General features: G+C 36.5%; 1 pseudogene across 1 annotated transcript in view; it reads left to right on the top strand.

The window, feature by feature from the left end:
• LOC113178067 (epithelial-stromal interaction protein 1-like) overlaps positions 1–27,060 on the top strand; it is a 96,160-nt pseudogene that overhangs the window by 61,400 nt on the left and 7,700 nt on the right. Inside the window, exons 8-10 of the transcript XR_013343281.1 lie at positions 6,654–6,827; positions 16,208–16,281; positions 22,445–22,543. The product of XR_013343281.1 is annotated as an epithelial-stromal interaction protein 1-like (transcript). The remainder of the gene's footprint in view (positions 1–6,653; positions 6,828–16,207; positions 16,282–22,444; positions 22,544–27,060) is intronic.

Here is a 27,060-nt window from a genome sequence, read left to right on the forward strand (position 1 = left end):
CTGGTATTAAGAACTAAGAAAAATAGAGATCAAAAGTTTTTTTCTCCCCCCTCTTATTATTTTTGAACAGAAACTTCCTGCCCTGACTACAAATTACAGCTGGGTAAGCATGCATTAAGACTGCAAGTGACTCTAAACACTCCATATCTAAAGGCACCATGTGACTTCCTAGTTTCTGTGGCCTTTTAAATGACACCTTTTATGTCTAATAACCATTATATTTCTCAATCGAAAACTAGGACCCATATTCTGATATAAGAACAAAGCAGTAAGTTTAAAAGGAAGGTATTCAAATAGAATTTCAATTCTTTGCTTAAGTCATAATATTTACTTTAATGATATATAATACCCTGCTTTTGAATTTCCTAAACAGAAACTGTCTTCTTCCCTCAGTTTCCTTTCTTGCCTGCTTGCTGGGTCTTATGTAAAATATTTGCGATGAAGACTCACCTTCTGTAATATAAAAAAGAAGGGGTCATCAGAGAGCCACTCCCTACCTGCAGTAGCTTTTCACAGTCCCCTTGTGTTTGCATATAGATAAAAGACAATCATAGTTTGTAGTTTTACCTGTCTGATGTAGTAGACTTTGGAGATATGAGGGATTTCTGAACACATGGAGCTCCTCTATTCTCATTGGTATTCCTAGAGATGGTACAATTCCAAAAGCTTCTCTCTCTCACTGGAAAGTGGTTCTTACTGTTTGATGATATATGGGTTTTTATAGTGACAGGAATTGGAGAATGAACTAAGAAGTGCTTGAGAAAAATTACAGTAAGGAAAAAGGGGGAAACAGCCTACATGAACTTTATGGATTATTAGTTCAGAGAACGAGGCCTGAAATATGTAGCTTGATGCCATGGTGCTGCTGGGAGTTTTATGAGAAGAGTGGAATTTCCTAAGGATTGGATTTTAGGCTGGCCTCTCTGCCTTTCAGGAGCTGGGCCTACAAGTCAATGTGAGGGAGAAGAAGTACATGACAAATGAACAGAATACAGATGTTCTTGATGGGGTTATATCCCAATAAACCCACCCTAAGTTGAAAATATCACAAGATTGAAAATGCATTTAATACTTCTGTTCCATTGAACAGCCTAGCTTAGCAACACACACAGTGTAGAGTGCCAGTGGTTTATCCTTGTGATCATGGGTCTGACGGGAGCTGCAGCTCACTGCCCCTGCTAAGCATGTAGAGAGAGTATTTTACTGCATATTGATAGCCTGGGAAAAGATCAAACTTTGAAATACAATTTCTCTAGAATGTGTACCGCTTTCGCACCATTATGGACTTGAAAAATCACAGGTCGAACCATTGTAAATCAGGGACCCTCTGTAATTGAAATCTCATACATTTCAGAATATATGGTCACTAGATGTGTGGAACCCTGATGTGGTTGGTGGGTCAGAATGACAGAAGAATATCCTACAGCAGGTCCTGGCTCTCCTGAGGCTCCTGTGCTCCAGAACAGGCTTTGCTTTCCCTCTCAGAACTAGAAATGTGCTTCAGGTACAGATTAGGGTTGCAAAAATTCAGAAAAAAAAAGCATCGTTGGAATTATATGGTATCAATTGCCAGCTGACAAATTTAATAGGAGATCATTAATGAGCAGTGGACATGTCAGTGCTTCTAATGTCAATGCCACTATTGCCTGTCTCTGATAGGGACTCATCAGCTAGTTGGATATTCTTGAAAATATCTTCAACTTCTATCAGAAGGAATAAATTATGTTGGTTATCTCTGAGGGGAAAATTTTAAAGCTTAATTAAACAAACAGTTAAATCATCCTTTAAAATGTGCTGGATGATTGTGCTTATACTAGCCTTCTTTTTATATATCCCAAGGGATGTCTTCAGATGCATGCATAAATCACTCAATAAGCCAGTGTATGTGGAGAGCTTAGTGTTTGCTCAGTACAGAGGTTGAATTATTAGCACCACTCCATCGTGAGCAGATTGATGTACTGTGGTGATGTTTTTCCTATGGACTTTTCCCCACTGTATCTTTACAGGCTGGTAACCGAGCTTATAAAGATTCTCTAAGAGAGAAGGAAAACCAACGATTGCAAAAGATAAAAGATGAACAAAAGCAGACGGTATTTACGAGACCCTACTAGTTATTGCTAATTGTTTGCTTGAAGTAGTGGGTATTTTTTTAAGGGCTTCTGAGCAGAAATATTTAGATACATGAAAATTTTGAAAAAATAACACAAGCATCAATAAGAGGTGAATTCTAGGCATATTTTTATAGGGATGGATCCTTCTGGTCAACATCATTGGCATACCTAGCCTCCAATGCAGGCTGCGGTGTGCTACACAGCTGGTGATGGCAATTCATGGAAAAGACCATGGAGCAAATGTGGACTTCTGATCTGCAAAATAAAACATAGCCAACATCACTGACATTTTATGTGAAGTTATAGATGGTAGCCAAAGAATACTATGATACATAGCAAAGTAGGCATACAGAGTTATGAAACTGGCTTCAGTATTCACCTAAAACAATACATAAAGATATACTACATATGTACACAAATAATGTGAGGCTTTACAAATAGTTTAAGCAATAAAAATAAGTGAAATAAATTAGATATCTCCAAGTGCTGAAGGGCCCATTCACATCAACCAAATGAAATTTCCCGAATGGAAATGATGGTGGCTCTCACCTTTGATGAATAGGTTCAGAGGGTCAGAAGCTCTTTAGCATGAGATGAGAATGCTGAGGAAGACCAGCCATCAGATGAATATCGTATTCTCCTGTCCTAATATTCTTCTTGCTATATTGGTGGTTGATAAAAACCTTCTTCTAGAACATCTCTCAAACTTGTTTTTTTTTTCCAATTATACAATTAACTAGAATTCTAACTCCCATTCTGATTTCCTTGGTTGAATTTATTTTTAGTTATGTCTTTTGCTTCACAAGGATATTTATTATAGCCATTAGATGTAAAAATCACATTGTGAAGTAATTTGATCCTTTTAAGTGCCACAGTCGTCCTAATAGTGGTCAACCCCTTCCTCACTCATGTTTCATGAAGCAGGCAGTATAAATGACTTTAGTGATCATATTGTACCTTGTGGGTGGTCATTAAACCATTGAGAAAAATAACATTGAGTTGAAAATTTAGTGATTAAGCTACTATGTAAGCAATAAAGAACAATGAAACATTTTTACCTCTTAGTATTTTTTAGTAAGTGACTATCTTTTTGTTTTGACAATCTCTTCATGTTACAATCCCCAGTTAAATAAACAGCATTACAGCAAGATTCTAATAATTGTTAAGTAGAAGTATTTTCAATAATGTCTGACAAATGATGTGAAATTGTTTGACTCTCAATGTGAGCTTCCAACTTAATATCATGTTCTGAGGTACTTAGTTACTAAGGAGACTGTAGTCAGTTGTAGGCATGATTTCCTCTAAAGGAACTTCTTGTGGATTTTAAGTAGTGTTTTATAAAGTTTGGTTATATATTTGGGACATGAAAACTACTAAAAGTAGAATATTTCACAAGGTGAATACTAAAGACTTTAGAAAATCAGATTTCGTTTTCAGATTGAGCTGTTGAACACTGAAAATTAAACATTTTATTTCTTAATCTTGTTTTTAGTCTAGATTTAGACAAATTTTGGGGCATATGTGTTTTCTGGTTATTGATTGAACACATTTTTATTACCTCTCCTTTTATCTAGATTATTGGATATGGCTGTCAGTGAAATGAATAAATTTAGTACCTAGATAATTCCTTCTTTAGGGACTCATAAGAGTAAAATATATAAGGATATTTACCCATCTGTTCTACTTTATTTTTGCTTCTCCTCCCTCCTTGCTCAATCTGTCATTGGGAAGTATCCACTGAAGGCATTTCCCAATGGGTAGACTCTCTCCTTTCTTATCACTCGGTGATTTACCCTAAGAAAGCAATAATATCATGTTTATGGTAAGGAGAGAGAGAAAACAATACATTTGTGTCATTGCAACTATTCCTGTTTATTCATTACTTTCATTCAACAAACATGCATTGAATGCATGCTATGGAATAATTCAGAGAGAGATAATTTAAATTAAATTAAGTCTCAATACATTTATTTAGCTCTAGGCATCTCTGACTTTCATGTTCTTGGCCTCTGAGGACAATAGGTTTATCCTTAAGGTTAACCTCTTAGTATTTTAATTTGATTCAGTTCCCTGTTCTAGATACTTATTTAGAATTTTCTTTTTTCCTATCCCTTCTATATATTCTTCTTCACTGTTTTTTTTCTTATCAGTGAGTATGCTCACTCCTACCATTCTAAAATAAACCAACCAACTCACTCCTTCCTTGATTCTGCTATCCTCAGAGTAACCCCTTCTTCTGTTTTTACAAGGGAGAAGAAAGACAAAAATCTTACTGCAACCACTTGTTTATTATGCATTTCATTCTTAATTCCTTATGATCTGGTTCATGTTCACAAATGCTTTTACTGAAATTGCTCTCTAAAGGTAAAGTAGCTTCTGAATATACAATTCAGTGGTCTTTTTTGCAATACCTAACTCTCTATAACTCTGTGACACTGTGTGATAACCTTTAAAGGTTTCTTTTTCTGACTTAAAAAACAAAACAAAACAAAACTGTGCTCTTCTGGTTGATCTACCTCAGAGTAATCTATCTCAGTATTTGTTCATTCATTCATTCTGTCAACTCGAATTCCTATTATGTGTCGAACTTTGCACAAGATGCTGAAGCTACAATTAAAAACAGAATAAGCTGGGGGTGGCGGGAGGGGGAAATGTTGATCATCAGATACTAAGTTATAGTTAGTTTATTTTAACCTGTGTCACCTGGTTCTGAACAGGATGTTGACTATACACACCAGTAGTGTACTCTGAATTTCAGAAACATAGAGGAAAAGGACTGAAGTTTCAACCATAAAGAAATGTAAACACTTTAACCATAAAGAAACACTTTAACCATAAAGTGTTTGAGGAGATAGATGTGTTTAGCTTGCTTTAAACGTTATATAATGTACACATTCATTAAAATGTCACATGATGCCTTGTTAATGTGCACAATTTTTATGTTCTTTTGTGTCAGTTAAAATTGATTTAATAAAAGAAATAGAAGCCTTCTCCACTTAATAAAGATCATCGATAAACTAAAATAATAATTTAAAAAAGAACAATATAGACAAGGTCCTGGACCTCCTGAAATTTACATTTTAATGGAGGAGATAGCAATTAAAATGAGGCAAAGAAAGAAAACATTGTACATTTTGTTTTATAGTGATTCACCTCTGTATAGTAATTAATGTTGTAAGGAAATGAATTATGGGTAGTGATGACTTCAGAGAGCTATAATAATGTTAAGTGCCTCTTTCTCTCCTACAACCCTGATTTTTTTCAGGCATCTATCCCACTTTGCACAGTCTGTGTGTGAGAGAAAGGGGACTCCATCCCAGCCCTAGGATTCAGTCCCAAGTGGTTCGCAGGAGTTCCTTTCTCCTAGATTGTGATGGGTTCTCCTATGGACATGAACTGTATTGAGACTAAAGCAAAAGTCTTTCAGAATAGATTTTTTATTGATTTGAAGTATTCTGTTCTTTCCATTTAATGATTTTTCAGCTTGATTCCTTTTTTTTTTTTTTGGTTTATTTTCTCATTCTGATATTTCCTGTACCTGTTTTTTGTTCTTGTTGTTATCATTTATGTGGCATTTTCTTTTCTCATTTAATTTTAACCTGTGTCACCTGGTTTAAAATAGATTTCTAGTGACCAAAATGGATTGTTTTCCTTTTATTCAGTTTTATAGTAAAGGTAGATTTGATTTGTTCTTATTTATTATGGTTGCTAGTGTAATTTCACGTTTGTGTTCTTGTCTCATAATTTACTTTTCATTAATGATATTTTATTTTTCAGACTCTCTGGTTGCATTTTCTCTGGTTCCATTTATTTATTGCCTCTCTTTCAGTTTTTCTCCCTCCCTTCCTCTGTGACAAGAAATTTTACAGTGTGTGTTTTTGTTTTTAATCTTGCCTAGCCTTTGGTTGTCTCTCTTAATCGGAACATATGTGTATCTCTTCAGTTTTCCTTTTCCCTTTTATGTTTATTCCACTGCACTGTCTCTGCTCACCATTCTCGGGACATCTATCAAATAGATTTCAGACATTCCAGATCTCTTCTCCATATTTCTTCATTGTTTCTTATATTTCCTCTCTTCCCTTTTTTTCCTTTTATTCTGGTAGAAGTCCTTAGCTAGGTCATCCTACTCAGTAGATTATTTCAAAACTCTGCCATACTTATTTGGCACCTGTATTGAAAAATCTGTTTACTCACCAAGATAACTGATTTACTTTTTCATAGCAGGGTTCTGCTTTCAGATTACAATATTCTTTCTCATTTCGCCATTGATGGTAACTATAAAAACATTAAAGTTTTATATTTAATACACTAGCTGTATATTTTTTTGTCTTTCCTTTTAAATTTTTTATTGCCCGTGATTTTGTGCCTCAAACGTTTGGTGATTCTTCTCATGTTTATTTGGACATGTTGCTAAGTGTGGTGAATGAGGAGCTTGTCTTCTGGGTGTGGTAGCTCCTCTTTTTTCCTGTGGCCAGTGGGTTCTAGGGACCTTACCCTTTTCCTCTGAGACCATCTCTCCTGACCCTTTTCCTGCTTACCCAGAGAGTTGTGTCGGTGCTTCCTGCTATGCAGCAGAAGAGTGGGAGGGGACAGAGCCCACCACCAGGCTGCTCTCAATACAGATCTCCAGTTGATCACCCCAGCATTCCCTCTGAGAGCTCCTTCAGAAGCACTGCCAACTCAGCTCCAGTTGACCCTACGCATGTGCTTTCCCAGGTAACTTATTCTATCTTCCCTTTACCTTTCAGGAATTTCTTAAAATCTCCGATAGGCTGATTGCACTTATTGATTTTTGCATGGTTATTAATTTTATAGTTGTTTAGAAAGCAAAACACCAAAAAAAAATCAGAAAATATTTTGGGTGACAAAATTTTTGAGGAACCCATAAAAAATTTTAGTAAAAACATTTTATGGGGAATGCATCAAAGCTGTGCTCAGAGAAAGAAAACTAAAACTTCAATCCATTCAGTACTAAAAAAGGAAAGAAATGAATTAAGCATCCAATCCAAGAATTTAGAGCAAGAATATTAAATGATACTGAAGGAAGTAATTATGATAAGAACAGAAATTAATAATAAAACTTGAAGAAATAGCTGTTGTAAAAATCCAGCCACTTACTTTTTGATAAAGTCAAAATAAATCTGCAGGAAGTCTAATCGAGAAGAGATTAGCAAATACACAACATTATAAGTAAAGAACTGGAACCATAGATTTGGAAAAGATTACATATAAATTACTACAGGTAATACTGTGCTAATATATTGAAAATATATTGAAAATCTGGATTATGTGAAATTTTTTCCAGGAAAATATAACTATAAAATGACTTAAAGAATTAAAATCCGCAAAGGCTAATGAAAATATACGATTTGGAAAGTTTTCTGAGAATTACTTTCCCCAGTGGACTGAACTTGGATAATTTTAAAAGCAAGTTCTTTCAATTGTTCAAGAACAGACTTTTTTTTTTCCATGTGTGCTTTATAAATGTTTCAGACTAAGGAAAAGATGAAACACTTTAGTATTTTATTTAACTGTCATCCCCATGATGTTATACTCTGATAAACGAAGCACATGTACATGTGTGTGCCCCCCATCACACCCCTTGTAGATACATGGTCTTATAAGGACAGAGATTGAGGTCTGAAAGAGAATTCAGCTGGGCATAGTGGCGCATGCCTGTAATCCCAGTGGCTCTGGAGGCTGAGGCAGGAGGATCGTGAGTTTAAAGCCAGCTTCAGCAACTAGTGAGACCCTAAGCAACACAGTGAGACCCTGTCTCCAAATAAAATACAAAATAAGGCTGGGGATGTGGTTCAGTGGTTGAGCACCCCTGAGTTCAATCCCCAGTAACCTGCCCCCCCCCCGCCGCGCAAAAAAAAAGAAAAGGAAAATTCAACTACTGGAATTTTTCTCTGAAATAATAATTTACCAAGGCAAAGTGGAGTTTATTCTAGGAATACAAAGATAATTAGCCATCTATAACTTATTATATCTTATCACTGCAATAGGAAAAAAAATGAGAGAAAAAAATGTTTGGCCATCTCTTTAGTAAAAAAAAAAAATGCATTGATAAATTTTAACTTTTGTCAAAAAAAAAAAAACAACAACACAAAAAAACACCCATAACACTTCAGTGAACTATTTTCCAAAGCAATAACCAACATTATCTTTAGAGGTTCTATAACAGTGAAAAACATAAGGTTGTTTGCAATCCCTATATGAATCAGTATCCTGGAAATTCTAACTTAGTGCTTCTCAAAGGTATTTGATGGGAAACCCCTAATGCAAAGTTATTTGGAGGAAGACTATTAATATTGCCTGGAACAAAGTTTGAAATTATTTTAGCCAGCTTGATAAGAAACAAAAATTCAAAATCAGTTTTTCAATTGTAATTATATTTATATTTATGAACAAGAGCAATTTGCCTGTAAACCAGGAGAATTAGCTGAGACATGGTAGAAGGAAATGATTTCAATAAAGGAGACTTGGTTACAAAATGTGTAACACACACACACACACACACACACACACACATACATACGAATCAGCTTTCTTGAATACCAGCAAAATTAATTAGAAAAATATAATGGAATAAAAAAGATCCCATCAAAGACCAACTATGTAAAAAATTGCTCAATAGCTGAAAAACAAAAGCTTTCCTATAATGCATAAAAATCAATTTGAATACAGCAGAAATGGCTAATGCTCCTGAGTGGTAAAACTCAATATTGCAGTAATTATAGTTCTGTCCAAATTAAGGGTGAATTTAATGCAATTCTAATAAAATTTTCAGTGGACCTTGAGTTAGTTTGAAAAACTATTTTTAAATTTTAACCTGGAGAATAATTATGAAATTAAATAAGAAACTCTAGAAAAAAATATGAATCATTTGTGCATTTTTTGGGGCAAGGACTTACACTAGTAGCTATTAATGTAGACTATTGCAAACTCATCCAGTAATAACTCAAGGGACAAAATAAACTGGAAATCTCTTTGGCAATATCAAATTCTGAAGTTTCCTCAAAGTTAAAGTGTTAGTTCTAAAAGGTATACATTAGTTCTTAGGAAATAAGCAAAGATGTATACAAGATGGATGTACAAGTTTGATCATTTTAAAAATGAGATTAATGGAAACTTTGAAGCAATTTTTTCAGTGATAGAGGATTTGAAGTTTTTAAGAGTTGAGAAATCTTTGCAGCAGTTACTACTATATTTTAATGACATGGAAATATGCTCACGTACATGGAAAATAGATTATAAAACAGAGTGCAGACAAATGTTAAAACCTACCTCCTTTTCTTATTGCATTTTGTGCAAATTACTTCATTTCTCTAAGCCTCATCTGTTAGAGCTGATAGTGATGTTATTTGCCTCATGACTTTGTTTCTAGGATCAAATGAGAGAAAGCATGTAGAATTTATCCTAATGCCTAACACGTGGTAAGCCTGAAAATGTGACCCAAGGTGATAAGAAGTTATAATCTATGTGTGTAAATCAAGAAGAAAATATATTGACATGTTAAAGGAGCTTATCTCTGTGTGGGGAATTTTATGAGTGATTGTTTTGTTTTTCTTTTTTCTTTTCTTTTTTTTTCCCTTTGGTACTGGGGATTCAACCTAATACTTAACCACTGAGCCACATCCTCAGCCCCCCCCCCCTTTTTTGTATTTTATTTAGAGACAGGGTCTTGTTGTGTTGCTTAGGGCCTTGCTAAATTGCTGAGGCTGGCTTTGAACGCATGATCCTCTTGCCTCAGCCTCCCAAGAGGCTAGGATTACAGGGGTGCACCACTGTACCAGCTATTTTGTTTTTCTTGATAGTTTCTGTAGTATCTACACTTTTCACACTAAATCAATGACTTTAATGAAAGAAAAGTGTTTTTTTTTTTAAATAGGAGAAAGTTGATAAGTATTATTTCTAGGTGGGAGATACAAAACTACACATGTGATTATTGTAGCTGGAGTGCATTTATTTATATTTACATTAAAATGACATATTTGTGCTATTTTTTAAAAAAAATTTTCCTACTTCACCCATTAGTATCTATTTCCTTTGATTTGGCTTGTCTTCTCTTAATTTTGAGTGTGTTTCCCTGTTTTCTTCTCATTATTGCTAGCCAAGATCATCTTTGGGGTAGGGGAGTGTCACTGTGAAGATCCTCAGAACAGGGTTTCTTTAAGGTTTCTCCCTCCCCTAAAAGTTCTCCTGGATTTAACATTCAAAGGCAGTAGTTTTTTTAAAAAAAAAAAAAAAACTTCTTGACCTTTCCTTTTTAAACTGCTTTCACCATCCTTTTCCTCTTGTTGAGTTGAGAGAGCATCCTCTCCTGGGAGAAGTTTGTCCTGCCAGGCGATGGCACTTTAATGTTTACTTGAAGCAGTCAGGCTGAACCATGTCAGAACATGCCCCAGTGGGATTCAGACATGATTTTAAAATGGCTCTATCTTCGTCTTCAATTGCTATACTAGAGTGTTGCTTTCGAGCAAGATTTTCACTCCAGCCTCATCAGGTTTCTCAAGCCATCAGACTTGCACTCACCTGTCTGTTGTGTAGCTGACCCTTGGATAGAGCAGGGTACTACTAGCAAATTGGAGCCCAGAGCATTGATTCTCACAACCTCTATGGGAAGATGGCAACCCCTCTACTTCTTGCTGGTAGCTTGGGCTCTAAGCACAGACCCTGGGTGCTATCCCACACCTCCCCTGGCATGCGCAGGCAGTGGCACTGTGTGCAGTGTTGTCCTCATTTACCATAGATCACCTGGACAACATTTACAGGAAGTTCTGTTCTTGGCATCTCCAAGGTGGTGTTTCACTGAAGTGCCTTCTTTGTTTAGAGCTCTGCCTGAATGTAGGGAGCTGTGTAGCACAGTGATAAGCCATGCTTCCTCTCCTTGGAGAGCGTTGGTGGATATAAATAAAATGTTGAACACCCATTTCTCTTGTTTGCATCTTTGTATTTCCACATCATTGTTTGAACTCATGCTCAGCATGCATTTGTTTTTGCTTCATATCACAGTGGTCTCAGGGTCTGCCTCCCTCATTATACTGTGATTTCTTTTGTGGAGAGGTCTGTCTCATTTGTATCCATGCCTTCAGCACGAATCTAGGTGTTTGGAAGGTGGTTGGTGCTTAGCAAATTTGTGGTGAGTGGAACACTGTCTCCGATGTTGTACGTCATCTCCCCACTGCCTACAGTGTTTTGATTCTCTTAATGTTTCCAGCTCAGTCCTTGAAACAAGAGCAACTTATTTTGCATTTGTCCAACTAGATATTGCATTTCCATGTGAGAACCCAGTAAATGAACCAAGAATATGCTTATAAGGCGTGCAGATACATCCTTGGTGGCTGTCAGTTCAGCGGAACAAATTATCTTTGAAAGTAACCTTTTTGGTACAAAAAACTGTCCTTTTCCTAGTAAATACGCCTTGCTAGCTATAATAATCCTGAGTGCAGCTATGCCAGCACCTCCCTTCTGCCATCTAGAGCAATGTTCTTGCATGGTGATGCCTCATCAGCACCCTGTCCCCTTTCCCACCAGGTATTTTATCTGCTGTCCCCCATCCCTGCCTCATAATGGGATGATGTCTGTTCTTCTCTTCCTTTCCTCTTTTCTTCCTTCCTACCAGTTCTTAGCTTTATAACAATAGTCTTCCTCTTTTACATCTCTAAATATTAAGATATATTGGAATTTTTAAATAAAAGAGAGCAGAAAGAAACAAATGGCCTTCCACGTGGGCAGGACATTCTTTTTTTCTTTCACATTGTTTTAATTGGTGCATTGTAGCTGTACATAATGATGGGATGTGTTGTTACATATTCATAGATGCACATAATTTAACAACATAATTTGGCCAGTATCTGGGCAGTAAATCTTTAGTGATGGAATGAAGAAGTAATAAGTTGTAACATTAACAAACAAAAACTATATCTGATATTAAAGCTTTCTTCCCCTGCCCTCCAAGTTCCTCTACTCAGTGGTAATTATAGCTAACATTTTCTTATGTATTTTCCCATAAAACATTTTAAATAAGATGTATGGCAACGTATAAAAGTTGAAATGGATGTATGCATATATTTTCTGTTTATATGGAGGGATCACAAGAAAATGCTCTGGATTTACCTTTGATGGCTTAATATAATTTAGAGATTTCTTCATAGGCCCTCTCTGCCCACCCCCCAAACCAGACCTCTCTTATTCTTTGTAACAGTTTCATAGTATTCCATTGTGTGGATGGTCTAAGTTGTCCTTATTTGTGGACATTAAGATTTTTCCCTGAACATTTACTGTTTCAATGACAATGGTAAATATCCATATACTATATCATATATATGTACTTTAAAAACACTTATGCAAAAAATGTGCACATTTTAAATCTTGATGGTTACTGCTAATTTTTCCTCCACAAACAGAATTAGTTTTTGCTTATCTTTTTCACTTATCTAGGTACACTTGAATGTATCTGATTTTCTGTCAAAGTTTTCTGATTTTTTTCTAATATGATAGAAAAATTTTTATCTCATCACTCAATTTTTTGAGTAAAAATGATGATGATTTGAATGGTAATCTGCCTTTTATTCAAGAGCTGCCTGTTCCTATTTTTGACCCTTGTTCTGCTTGGTTGGTCATTTCCTTATTGTTTGTATGAGGTCTTAGCTTCTTCTTTGGTCCTCAACCTAAAATACTCACTGAGCCACTAGTCTCATATCAGTGTGCCTAAATGCCCTGCCAGCTTTATGATAGGATGTTTTTCTCACTTGTTTATGGATTTCTTTTCTTTATAATATAAACAAAGCAAGGATCTCATCTATCTTGTTCACCATTGTAGCCCGATTCCATTGATCTAAGCCTGTCTCCTATTTGTTCAGCAAATGAATGAAAGAAAAATGAATAAATATTTCTTAACAGTTAATGTTTTTATTTTGTTTATGCTATTTTATCCAAATGAAAACTAAGGATGATGATGATGATGATGATGATGATTTGTGAGTGTGTGTGTGTGTGTGTGTGTGTGTGTGTGTGTGGTGGTGGTGGTGGTGGTGGTGGTGGTAGTGCTGCTGCTGCTGCTGCTGCTGCTGCTGGGGATTGAACCCAGGGCCTCATGATGCTAGGCAAATACTCTACCACTGAGATATACACCCAGCCCTTTTTAAAAAGTTTTTGGACAGAGTCTTATTAAGTTGCCAAGGCTGGCTTTGAAACTTGTGATCCTCCTATCTCAGCCTCCTGAGCAGCCGAGATTAAAAGTGTGCACCATTATGCCTGGCTGGGTTTTCTTATTCAGATTTATCATTCTTTTCTCATTTATGATTTCTGGACCTTCATCACTCTAAATTTATAAGTATATACCTGTGTATCCTTTGAAAACATGTATGGCTCAGTCTTTTAGGTCCAAATATTAGACCTTTATAATTCTTTTTTATACATCAAATGAAGGATCTAATTTCGATTTTCTTTCAGTAGCTGCTTAATCTACCATCGTTTACAGACTATCCCTCTTTGCATTCGTTCAACACAACTACTTAAGGAGAAGCTATATTTCCATGTGTTAGTTCTATTTTTAGACTCAAACTGTTTTAATTACTAACTTTCATGATGTTTTAGTATTTGCTGGAACTGTTCTTTCTCATTTATTTTCTTTTACAAAAAAACTGTTCTTTCTCATTTATTTTCTTTTTACAGGCTATAATTGCATAGTTGTTTTTGTTTTTCCAGATAGATTATGCAATCCTTTTACCAAGTGTGATAGATTATCTTAAATTATTTTAAAGTAAAATGTAACTATATGCATACATATGTGTGCATATTGGCATATATAAACACATAATAAGTGACTTATTGTTCTTTGTGTCACATTCCAGGGCTTAGTTTGTTCAGTCTTCATGGTATTAAATGTAGAATGGACTGGCTATTAAAGTTTTTCTTGTAAAAAATGGGGTAATGGATATAAAATAATTAACATCTTTTGACAAGAAGGATTTTGACTTAGACACTGTTAGATATGTTCTGCTAATACATTTAAATGTGAATGGATCCCCAAATCCTGGACATGGATGTTCATACTTGAGTACCATAAACTGCTATGAAGTTATCCTTATTCCTGATTGCTTATTTTGGATGCATCTTGCAGAAAATGATTAGATACAAGAAAACCTAAGCCCCAGTTTTATTTTGCTACTAGTGAGCTGTTTATCTTTTGACAACCTAAACTGTATCTTCAATCCTGTTTTCTCATCTGGAATACAAGCCTAATATTGCTTTTTCACTTATCAAATAATACTTGTTTACCTGCCTACCTTTGAGAATTCTTGTGAGGGTCCAGTAACAGAATTTTGGATAAAAAATTATTTGAAAATGATAACATCTTCTAGTTAAATATCATACTTTAAAAATACGTTATTTCCTTATATCCAGTCCTCCTCTCCACATGTTCCACCAAGAAAAAAAACAATACAGGAATTTTTTTAAAGGCATAAACTTATAAGAACAAAAGAACAGACAAACTACAGAAAAAAGAAACAAAACAGCCAAATTTTTGATGTGGGAAAGTAGATGTTCAGTGTAACAGGTGGAAGTAGATAATTAGTGAAACAGGAAAAACCAGAAATCTTTTGCAAGGAGCAGTAAAACACAAGTTGATTAAAGTTCAGGTGTTGGAGGTACCCAGCACCTCTGCAAGCTGCACCTGAAAACAGAAGGATAAATTAGAAGCCTAAAGCCAGGAGCTATAGACCCCCCCCTCACCACCACAGTGAACGTTAAAAACGTTGTAAGGCTGAGAATGAGGTACACCAGGAGGGGAAGTTGGGGTTGGGGTAGAGGTAGAAATAGAGAAATCTTTTTCTACAGTAGGAAGTAAAAAAAAATGCCATTAAAAATGAATAAATAGAAGAATCTACATGCTATTGAGGAGATAATTTTAACAGATAAAACCATACACAGGAGTTGAAGGTGGTTGTAGAGGGATAGGAGAGCACAGGATTTGGTTTTATTTTAGTATAAGTCTTGGTAGTATTAATAAATTGTATTGCTAGTTGGTGGGCTTTTAAAGGTATATCATATGTTAAAGTGATAAAAGTTAAACGGAACACTTCCAGCCATTATGGAAGAGTGAGACCCTAGCTCAAGGTTTGGCATCTAGGTTCTTAAGGCTTATTAAGAATGAATAAGTATTATTCAATTATTTTGAAAATGTTCTAATTTTCCCTTGCTCTGGAGCTATGTAAGAATTAGGATTATTTATTATTTGTCAGGGACTGATGGGATGAGCAATGTATTTGAAAAAAATCACAGTGTAAGTAACAGGTGTTATTATTTTGGGAACTATGGATATAGATGGCCTTTGAATAAAGTTTTATAAATGTCAATCTGAATTTTAAGTTTATTTTAGACTTTTCTCCAGGAAGTTTGAAGGCTAGAGAACTCATGGCACCTAGTTCTTTGGTATGAGACTATAAACGTGGTAACTGAGTCTGGAAGAAGTTGCCTCTTTCAAGAGATAATCAGGATGTTGAAAGCTAGAGATTTAGTTATAGTAATGTGATCTATTTGAAGCAAAGTATTCCTTTGAGGGAACTCAAAATTCTGCTAGTATCTAACCAATAACAGACAAGTGCTTGTTATCCAGGAAGGAAAATGCTTCACCAATAGAATTGCATCAATTGAGCCCAATATTTATTTGTAAGTTGCTTTGAATTTATTAGGAAAGAAGTGCCATAGAAATAACAAGAAATAGCATTGTGTGATACTCTGAAAGGAAATAATTTGATTTTTTTTTGTAAGACACAGATGAGTTTGCGTCACATTATATTTTCCTCTCTGTATCTTGTTACCTCCTGGTCTAATTTCTTGACCATGCACATTGGCTATTTAATCTGACAATTTTGCACTCATGGAGCTATTCTGTTTGACTAAGCCACAATTATTTTTGCTACCTACTTATATAGGAAAATAATTTCACATCCAAATAGTACTTAAGTAAAAGTTTCAAAAGTGAAATATTGCACCAGCTAAGGTTAAATATGAAATTGATTTGGGTGTCTTCTGTACAATCATGTTAATTGAAAACCATATTTTAAAACTTTTATTGTTCCTAGAATAAATTACTGGAACCTAAACGACAGCAGCAAGAAGAGGAAAGAGCCAGAATCCTTCAAGCCGAGCACAGGAGGTATAACTGGCTAATAAAATAAGCATCCTTGGTAAAATCAACTACTTTTAAGTTTTGCAGTGCTTTAGGAAAACACTACAGTAATAATATTAAATGTGGTTTAGGGATACTCATTGCCTTTAACTCTTTGTCATTGAGTTATGGTGTATGTATGAGATATGTCAACTGTGACATATCTGTATGCACATGTGTGCAAATAAAAATACATGACACACAACTGCCGCAGTCCAGCTGCAGCAAAATAACCCAGGGGTGATGAACAACTTGTGTACATTGATATAGCAGGAGTTGGAGCCTTTTATTGTAGGACAGGAGTGGTATATACACATTCACACAGCTTATCTTAATTAACATAAACTAGATACAGCAGTCAACCAATAAGGAATCTCCACACTTAATGGCTCGATGGTGTTACTTCACAAACCACTCCCTCTGGCAAAATACCAGGCGCCATCCAGACTTGTTTACAGACTCTAACATACAACATCCCATTTTCCTGGATAGATGGCATTATAAACACATTGGGTTACTTTTTTTTTCTTATTTATTTATTTACATTAGGTTACTTTTAATTTGCCTTCCTTGAATAGAACATCATAATAATCCTTTGCAATGATGCTATACCATTTCTAGGCTACTTCAGAATAAGTAATACCTGAGTACTAAAGCTTGTCAAAGCTATTTTATATGGAAAATAGGGGGCAAATGCCTGAAGATAGAACCAGTAAGTGAATTTTAGAAGTATAAGTACTCTCTGTTGTTTGTAATACCTGGTATAAGCACTTGAGAATACCCAGTAAAATCATGTGCATGGTGTGACAGTGCTAATGGCCGCCATATTGTCTGTCATTGCTGTGCTAGGATTTTCCCCAGAGGTGCTTAGGCTATTTGAATTCACTGGAGGGTGCTTGTGTGTGTTAGGGGAAGAATTTAACGTAAAGGCTTTCATGATTTAAAGCAGCAAATTCTTCTTTTGAAAGTTATAGCTTTTCTTTTGTATTTAACCTTTCTACTACCACTAAGGTGTATTTTTGAGTTGTGTTGATTTCATTTTATAAATAAGAGACCATAAAATGTATCCAGAAAAACTCCCTGTTCTGATGGTGCCACTTATGATGGGTAGGGCTCTCATGCTCTCCTCTCTGTATCTTGTACCTCTTGGTCTAATTTCTTGACCACCATGCACATTGGCTTTTTAATCTGACAGTTTTTCACTCATGGAGCTATTCTGTTTGACTAAGCCACAATTATTTTTTCTACCTACTTATATAGGAAAATAATTTCACATCCAAATAGTACTTAAGTAAAAGTTTCAAAAGTGAAATATTACACTAGCTAAGTGCAATATGGATATGCTGCCTCCATCATCCAATCAAAATAGTTTTAAAATGTCAAATGTGAATTTATGTGTTTCTCTGGTCTTAAGGAAAACCTGAAAACTTTGAGATATTAGCTGTTTGTTGAGTAAGCTGATGCAGGGAGGAGATCCTTATGGTTATCTGTTTATTATAAAATAGGCCATAAATTTAGTCCTTTTTATTGGTTTTGCTCATTTACTGTTTACAAGAACTTCTGTTAAAAAATGGTATTATGTTTATGTAACACTGATTTGCTAGTACTTGCCAATTATTTCTCTGGATTTCTGAGGAATGATTAGATTGGGAAGCTTTAAGCATTTTTAAAATAGTGATGTGTCACTTTAACAGGCCCCATTGCTAAAAAAAAAAATTAAAAAAACCTTATCTTTCATAGCACCCAATAAAAGACAAGTTATTTGATTAGAGGTGGAAAGGATTACATTTTTGTTATAGAATCTTGGCCTTCATTCTGTAGATTTAATTTCCACACCACTGAATACCTAAATATTGGTGGGGCTGTTTATTTTTGATACCTTATTTTCTCTTTTATTGGTTCTAATGAAAGTAAATCAAAATTTATTCCAGGAGGAAGTGTTTCTGGGTAATAAACTCAGAAATCAGTTTTGAAATATTAAACACAAATTTTTATGTTCTTAATCAATTTTTGAAAAGAGCTTACTTTTGGATTGTCCCTAGAGTTTGTAGAGAGCTTCCCTATGGTATCATAAGAGAAGACTCAATACTCAATATCCTCTTAATGAACAAATAGTATATCAAAAGCTATATAGTATGTGTGTAGGGGACCTAGATTAGTGTTCTCCAAGAGCATAATTTTGAGTTGGAAAGGCAACATGCTTTCTCCTGTTTAGAAGTTCACATAGCATAAAACTTCATCCTGAGTTTTATAACAGAAAGTTGGTGGGATTCCTCATGAGCTCTTCAATGAATCCTATAATGAGCTTGAGCTTGCCCCTGCCCTTGAACCTGACCCAGTATAACTATTTGAGCAAGAGAAGACAGGCAGGGACACCAGAGAGAACAGATGGGGCCGGGATTTGGGGGGAAGTGGTGGTCAAAGCCTTGAAAGGATCTGGGCCACAAGTTGAATGCCAGAGTGAATCAAATTGATTTGTTGAAATTTGAACCATCTCTTATTAATATCCATATTAACCCTCAGAAGAAAACCTAGAGGGCAAGTTTGGCAACAATAACATATATTTATATTATAATACACATGTTAATATATGTAATCTAAAGTTAACAAACTAGATAACAAAAATATAAAGTGGAACTTCCCCTCATTTGTATTCTTTAGTTTTGTTTTTGCAACACTGGGAATTGAACCCAGAGATACTCTACCAGTGAGCTATAGCTACAGCCCTTTTTATTTTGAGACAGTCATTAAGTTGCCTAGGCTGGCCTCAAACTTGCAGTCCTTCTGCTTCAACCTCCAGAGTTGCAGGAATTATAGGACGTGCCTTGAAGCCTGGCTCCTATTAGTATTTTTTCCCACATTTAAAAAAATTGTTGTATTATAGTTGTAAATAATGAGGGATTTGTTGTTATATACTTGTACAATATTGTTTGGCCAATATCACTCCCTAACACTACTTCTCTCCTTCCTCCCCACCCTACTTGTAATTTTTTTTTTCTTGTACCTGGGATTGAACCCAGGGGTGCTTAAGCACTGAGTCACATCCTCAGCCCTTTTAAAATATTTTATTTAGAGACAAGGGTCTCACTTAGTTGCTTAGGGATTCACTAAAGTAGCTGAGGCTGGCTTTGAACTCATGATCCTCCTGCCTCAGCCTCCTGAGCCATTGGGATTACAGGTGTGTATCCTGTTTGTATTCTTTATAAGAGTTTGAGAGAGAAAAAATCTCTTTACCACCCACCATCTCTGGTTGACCCATTCTTCAGTGGATAGCCCAATTGAAGACACTCCTAAGCATTAAGGAGAGCTCAACCACCAGGACCCTCTTAGTTACTGATGCTCAGGAGTGAACATAGTACCTTGCTTCCTGATGAGGCAGTGAGAATGGTGCACAGTGAGCTGTGTTGCATGTTGTCCTTTCTAGTAGTGGGGTTTTCACAGTGCAGCTGTTTTCACAGAAACAGAGAAGTTGCAAGAAAATTCATTTATTCAATAATTACATTATCATGGCTCACTCTGCCAAGGCTTTGTTCAAGTTCAAGAATGGGGTAAGCTGGGCACAGAGGCATATTTCTGTAATCCCAGCAGCTCGGGAGCCTGAGGCAGGAGGATAGCAAGTTCAAAGCCAGCCTCAGCAAAAGTGAGGCACTAAGTAACTCAGTGAGACTCTGTCTCTAAATAAAATGCAAAATAGGACTAGGGATGTGGCTCAGTGGTCGAGTGCCCCTGAGTTAAATTCCCAGTAACCCCTGTCCCCCCCAAAAAAATGGAGTAAATAAGGCATAAATGATGTCACACCACCTGGACACTGCAATCCGGAAGAGAGAAAGAGAAGGCAACAATTAATTGCAGGATTATTTTAGAAGGGGAAAAATAAGTACTGTGAGGACGATATCACAGGTGATGAGCCATCAGAGGTGATAGACTGAAGAAGGCCTCATTGAAGAGCTGGCCTCCAAGTACAAGGGACAGTCAGAGACACACAGATTCAGGCAGAAACATGTACTTGTATGGTGCCTTTTGATAATGAGAGGAGCAATTGCAAGGCTCTAACATGGGAATGGACTTTGAATCCCAAATGGTTGGATTATTGTATTGAGGTAGAAAAAGTAGGCAGGAGTAAGGCAATACAAGATGGCCTAAGGGGCCAGTGGGAAGTCATGGGAGGGTTAAAGTAGAAGCAAGCCTTATAACTTAGGGAGGTGGTTGTGTGGAGAGTGCATTCCAAAGGATGTGAGTGGGGCAGTATCCAGGAGAGGTGATGTAGATTAGAACCAGAATGGAGTCCATGGAAAGAAGCAAGTGAATTCAGGGTGTATTCAGTAGGGAGAGCACACAAGACCTCTATTGGTTTGGATGTAGGGTGAGATGGGTGGGGGATAATGAGAGCAAATCCCTTTGTCTAACAAAAGAACTAGATCTAAACTGCCCCAGACTTATAGGCAGTCCAGAATTCCATTCGTTGTGTTGCTTAAGGGGAGTCTGGGTCAGTTTCCTCTTCCTTCATATTTCAAGTCTTCAGCTCAGTAAGATACTGTTCAACCTGTCTGCTGAGAGATTGAGAAAAGGTGACTTACACATTGAGTCCTGCAGTGAGCCAGGCTGACCAGGGTTTGGCACTTGGGTAGATTTCATGGCAGGAGGGGAAAAAGCTGTAGCACAGCTGAGATGGAACCTCCATGTGACAGAGTTGTGCAGAAACAGCAACTCAATAACTCAGAGGTCAAAATGAGTCAAAACACCATTGGCATCTTGGCTAGCACTGAGCAAGCATGGAGACAAACAATCTCCAGCTTTTGACTTTGCTACTCAACCATTATTTTCCTCAAAATGCCCAAACCTCCCACAGTAAAGGACTTGCAGACACTCACTATGACCAGTCCTTATGACTGGAAAGGAGTCTACCATATCTGCTTCCTGTCTTCTTTACATATACATGTGGTTGTAGTGCACTAGGTTCTTTTTCTGCTCCCTAGAAGCTTCTAGTCTTATTTGCACAGTTCCTAAGTCATCCATTGCTATTTCTCTAGCTTCCAAGACCCTAACCGTACTCAGCCATGCATAGGCTGATGATGATGTATTTTTTAATTTTAAAAATTATAATATGAAACAGAACAGTCTATAAAAATACACAATGATGATTGTAAAGTGAACCCCCACATATCCAGTTTCAGAAATAGAATACAGTCAGCTCTCCATATCTATAGGTTTCATATCCATGGATTCAACCAGATATGTGTTGAAAATATTTAGAAAAAGCATTGTGCCTTTACTGAAATATCTACAGACCCTTTTTTCTTGTCATTCTCTAAAACAACCCTTGATATAGATCTTATATTAAGTATTGTATAAAATCAGAGATGATAAAGTGTATGGAAGGATGTACATCAGATATATGCAAATAACTATGTCATTTTACATAAGGGACTTGGGCCGGAGTGGATTTGGGTATCCCTGGGAATCCTGGACCTAGTCTCCTGTGGATTTTGAGGGATGACTCTATGAACATCTCTGTACAGGTCGCCTTTATCTTGGCCTTGATGATAATAATTTTCTTATTCAGGATTTAATTTCTGAAAGGGCCATTTCAAGTATGACAGAATATCAGAAAAAGATAGACCCATTCCTTTTTTCTAAAGCTTGAGCTTCTCTCTCCTCTGATATTTCCCTTTTCCTCTACTTTCTTCCCATTTTTTTCCTACTTTTCACTCGTTATTTAGCAAGACTGGCAATGGGGTACACATCTGTGGAGCAACATGAGTACTCTGGAGAGCCATTTTTTTTAATTCTTTGCTTTGCCTCCTGATGAAATTTCCATTTTCCCTTAGCCTCTGGGTTTTTTAACCCTGAGGACTGCAGTTGCTTGAATAGCCAAGACTCTTGATGAACTAGTGCAAGATGGGTGAATAAAATTCTCAAGTTTAAGTATCCGTGCCCCCTTTGGCTTGAGCCGAGACTGGCACCAGCTCCAGAAAAGGACTGTGACCAGCATGCTATGTGGTGACTGTGAAAAGTGGTTTCTGTAGATTTCTGCTAAGCTGAAGGGAGCAAGCAATCCCCACAGTCAGTTCATACAGCACATTAGGTTCTCAGAAATCTCTTAGCCCTGAAGCAAGCTTTCTACTTACACAAATTTTTCATTGTTTTAAAGGGTAAATAATGTTTTCTGGACCGACTCCAAGGCAAAAGCCAACCAGGTGGCCTCGGGCAGTCTGGAGGCTATTGGAATACGAATTGCAGCAACAGCTGGGTGAGTATTTTCTTTCCTCTTAAAAAAATCATCTTTCCAAGTTGAAGGATAAAAACAATGAAAATTTTAAAAATATGTTGTGGCCCTCTCCACAGATATTATTTTTTTGGTGTGCTGTTCAGCTGTGTGTTGGGTAGTCAGCCAGGGTTATTACTGTAAATTCCACAGTAGCTTCTGGTGAGAGGAAGAGGGAGATGGAGAGAGTGTCCTGATTTTTGCTCTGACCAATCACAATAAAAAATGACACCTGCCCTTTGTTCTCAGCTTGATTGCCTGGACTATAAGGCTTTTTATCACCCCTTTCTCAGACCCACTACAAAAACAAATGAACATTTTTTTCCCTGAGAAAATCCTAAGTGAAATATGGTTATAAAAATAGTAAGCACTTTTCTCTAGCAATATATTCTTTTCAGTGAAACTAGCACATCAAAGAAACTAGTATTTAATTTTTCACCACAAAATGGTTTTTAAAAAAACCCTACAGCAAAAGGCACTCTTTGAAAATGAAATGCCCTTACATATTTCTGTGACGGAAACCTTGCAATTGTATTGTAATATGTGTTTAATGTATTTTTTGTGCACAATATATTATTGAACTAGCATCAAACTCTGACATGTATCTGATTGTGAAGATTGTATTGTGGATAGAATCAGAACTAACTACAGTAAGTTTTACAGATTGATTAAAGCCAAAATGCACAGGTACGTACTAAAAATACATATAGATATATGCATATAAATATGCATGTATTTATAAAGAGATGCACACGCACAAGAGAGATATCAGATAGGCATTTTTAAACTATTAAAATTCAACAAAATAATCAAGCGTTAATGGAAGCTACATATTACTCTTTAATAAGTTTTTGTATCATTTTTGAGAAATCAGTCTATTAGAAATCTTCTATGCATGTTTCCTGGGAAGGCATCAAGACGTTAAAACTGATAGATGAATTTTATAAGGGTACATACTAAGATAATTGAACATAAGGAAAATTTGCAGAGAATGCATTTTGGATGTGTCTGTTTTATCCATAATGTATGTTTATTTGCTTTGCTGTGGCATTCAGAATAAGGACAACATGGAAGAGAGAGAGAAAATAATCAAAACATAGTGTCTTTGTGCTGTTTAATATGATATACACAATATTGACTTATTCATGAGAATATGTGAGTAGGAGTCTTATGGAAAGTGGGGCATTGTGAATTGAAGGCTTTATCCTAGTTCATATAACTTGGTTGTGAAATGTGATGGAAATTCAGATTTTGGTCAGAACTTGATTTGTCACTTCTTCACTATTTAACAACATGGAGTTATACCTGGGTTTGAGAAGATGATGATGAAGATTATAAATGCATACACTATGGGAGTCAGCTAAGGAAATGAGGATTTGGCTACCTGGCTCAATGGTGACTATTAGTAGGCCTTAGAGAGTGAGTTACAAATCTCTACTAGACTCCATAACGGATGACAGAGTATTGCCATTTTCTTATGATGTAATGGTGAGGATTATTGGTTGGGTTTATTTATTTTTTTTTAAGTATGACAGGCATATCCAAGTCCAAAGTGGTTGTTGGCTCTTCCCATACTTGTAAGAAGCAGTGACAGAAAGATAAGAACTTCCTCATGCTCCTACCTCTACCTCCTCTTACCCACAGATGGCTGGACTTCCATGCTTGCTTTTCCTTATGGGCCAGGTTCTATCACTTCAGCCTGTGGAGACACTTTGTTCTAATCATGCTCTCTCTCCTCTCCTGAATCACCAGATGCTTCATCTCAAATAGAAAATTCCATCAACATAAAATATAAATGAATATAAATTCTGTTGATACCCCACTTTCCTCTCACTTCACCCCTGTTTCTTTGTTCCTCTTTAGAGCACAACTGCAAGAAGTGTGACCATCCTTTCACCTCTAGTTTCTTTTATCCCTTTTTTTTCTTATACTTACTCAAATCAGGGTTTAGACTCTACCAGTCTTAAAAGTATAAATAAATAAATAAATGCTCTTTTTTTAATGGTCACTGGCAACATCACTTTGCAAAATCCAATGGTTATTTTTCAGTCTTTGCCTTTGACTATCAGCATCATTTGTCATGGTGAATCATTCTCTTCCTTTATTTGACTTCTGGGACATCTCCACATGTCTCAGTGGTCATTTCTTTCCATCCTGCTTTGCTGAATCCTCTGCACCTGCCTGTCCTCTTTGACACTGAACTGCCCCCAGGGATCCATGTTTTAAGCTTTGTTTTACTAATACCTTGGTGTTTTCATGCATTCTAATGAAATTAAATACTTTCTTCATGTTTATTATTCCCAAATTTCTGTTTGTGTTCTTCCTACAGACTCCATATTTGCCCATCTATGTGGGGACAAGTGCATGGAGTACTGCATACAAGGCATACTTAAGGGCGTCTGAGTGGCAGGCCACTCCCCTCGTGCTAGGTACACGAGCAGCAAACTGCTTACCCCATAGGCACAGCCTTGGAAGCAAGGCCACATGTTGTGGTCACTGTGCTTGTCCATGACCCCATCATAACTTGGTTGGTCGCTGCAAGGATAGTTAGCAAGACATTGTATTGATGGCCATCTGTAATCTGCTTAGCTACTGCATGAGTATATATACATGGTAACTGCACAATAAAATCAGACCTGCTTCCTGCTTAGTCTCAGGAGGTCCAGATTAGTGACTCTGTAGCCACACTTCCTCTATCCTGCTCTGGACCTCCTCGCTGGAGAAGAGAGAGCCCAAGCACATCTAGTTGTTCACTTAGCATCTCTAATTAGATGTGTAACGGACTTTCCAACCTTAACATACCTAAAATTTAACTTTTGATTTCTCCCATCCTAGTGCTCTACCGCAGTTTTCCCTGATTCCATCATGGTACAACCTGTTTCTTGCATCAATTACAGCAGATCCATCAGCAAATACTCTCAAGTCTTCCTTCCAAACAGATCCAATCCAACAGCATCTCACCTCCTTCACTACCATCACCTTGCTTCTGCCCTCTATCACTGCTCATCCAGGTCTTGGTAGTAGTCTCCTAGGTCACTTTCTTGCTTCCACACTTACCCATCTGGAATCTGTTCTTAGTAGGAGAGAATCTGACTCCTGTCACTTCTCTGTTTAAAACCCTACATGAGTCTTATAATTTCCAAGTCACTTGGAGTAAAAGCCAAAGTCCTGAGGGTGGCTTCCCAAGGTGCTGCACGATGTGGACCTCAACTCCCCTCTGGCTGTCTCCTACTTCTGCTTTCCCTTTTCATCTTAGCTAGCATTCTTGCACTTCTTGGAATGGTTTCGACACTGGTTGTCCTCACCTACAAGCAGGGCCCTTGTATCTGCTGCTCCTTTTGTACTCTTCTTCAGAATATCCAAATGGTTTGTTCCCTTTTAAGTACTTTCTTAATCCCATCATCTCAGTGGGGATATCTTGGCTATCCTATTTTAAGACTGCCACCTGTGCCTTCTCCTGGCTCCTGCAATCCCCCTTTCCATGACTCCACTTTCTTTTCCCATAGTGCTCTTCAACGTCTAATATATTTTCTAGCACAACTTATTTGTATGTTTTATTGGCTACTAATTCTTAGTTTTTCCATGTGGAAATGTATATTCTTAAGGATGGGTTCCTTTAATCGTTTTGTTTAACAGTGTATCCCAAGCATAAAGCAATAATTGGAAATTCATGTATACACAAGGAAACTTGTGATTGAACATCACAAACAGAACAAAGAGATTTAGTCAAATTATTTGATAAACTAAAATGATTTGATACTTGAATTTAAAACAATTATGCATAAAACATTTGAAGAAATAAAAATTTGATTTGGAATAATGAGGAAAAAACCAACAGACAGTTAAAGACACAACTAAAAAAAAGGATAAATAATCAAACACGGATGGAAGTACAAACCATATATCAATAGTAACTCTGAATGTTAATGGCTTAAACTCTCCAATAAAGCGACATAGGCTGGTATCATGGATTAAAAAAACAAATCCAACAATATGCTGCCTCCAGGAGACACATCTGATTGGAAAAGACATACACAGGCTGAAGGTGAAAGGATGGGAAAAAATATACCACGTACACGGTCCTCGTAAGCAAGCAGGGGTGGCCATCCTCATATCGAATAAAATCGACTTCAAGACTAAGTTAATCAAAAGGGATAAAGAAGGACATTATATACTGTTAAAAGGAACCATTCACCAACAAGACATAACAATTATCAATATTTATGCACCAAATAATGGTGCTGTGACATTCATAAAACAAATTCTCCTCAAGTTCAAGAATCAAATAGATCACAACACAATAATTATGGGTGACTTCAACACACCTCTCTCACCATTGGACAGATCCTCCAAACAAAAGTTGAATAAAGAAACTATAGAACTCAATACCACAGTCAATAACCTAGACTTAACTGACATATATAGAATATATCAACCATCATCAAATGGATATACTTTTTTCTCAGAAGCACATGGATCCTTCTCAAAAATAGACCATATAT

The sequence above is a fragment of the Urocitellus parryii genome, chromosome 2 (assembly GCF_045843805.1).
Source record: "Urocitellus parryii isolate mUroPar1 chromosome 2, mUroPar1.hap1, whole genome shotgun sequence".
NCBI classification, from domain to species: domain Eukaryota; kingdom Metazoa; phylum Chordata; class Mammalia; order Rodentia; family Sciuridae; genus Urocitellus; species Urocitellus parryii.